Below are 728 nucleotides of genomic sequence, written 5' to 3'. Positions count from 1 at the left end.
CAGGCGGTGGCTGCGTCATTGCCTGTGGGGACGGGGGCAGGGCTGGGGGGGGCGGAGCACGGTGCCGGGTGGGGGGCAGGAAGGACATCGGGGTGCTCCTGCCAGCCGGGTGCTGCCGTCACACCTGCCTGCACCTCCGCTGTGATAGGCAGGGACACGGGCAGGGATGTGGGCAGGGATAGAGGAAGGGACACGGGCAGGGATACAGGCAGGGATACAAACAGGGATACAGGCAGGGATAGAGGCAGGGGAGCAGGCAGGGATGTGGGCAGGGGTGTGGGCAGGGATACAGGCAGGGATAGAGGCAGGGGAGCAGGCAGGGATACGGGTAGGGGTGCAGGCAGGGATACAGGCAGGGGAACAGGCAGGGATACAGGCAGGGGTAAGGGATGTGGGCAGGGATACAGGCAGGGATAGAGGCAGGGGAGCAGGCAGGGATGTGGGCAGGGGTGTGGGCAGGGATACAGGCAGGGATAGAGGCAGGGGAGCAGGCAGGGATGCAGGGATGCAGGTAGGGATACAGGGATACAGGCAGGGATACAGGCAGGGATGCAGGCAGGGATACGAGCAGGGATACAGGCAGGGATACAGGCAGGGATACGGGAAGGGATGCAGGCAGGGATACAGGCAGGGATGCAGGCAGGGATACAGGAAGGGATACAGGCAGGGATACGGGAAGGGATGCAGGGATACAGGAAGGGATACAGGCAGGGATATGGGAAGGGAGG

This window comes from Calidris pugnax, unplaced genomic scaffold, assembly GCF_001431845.1.
Source record: "Calidris pugnax isolate Ruff unplaced genomic scaffold, ASM143184v1 scaffold247, whole genome shotgun sequence".
NCBI lineage: Eukaryota > Metazoa > Chordata > Aves > Charadriiformes > Scolopacidae > Calidris > Calidris pugnax.
Note: the sequence above shows the minus strand (reverse complement) of the source record.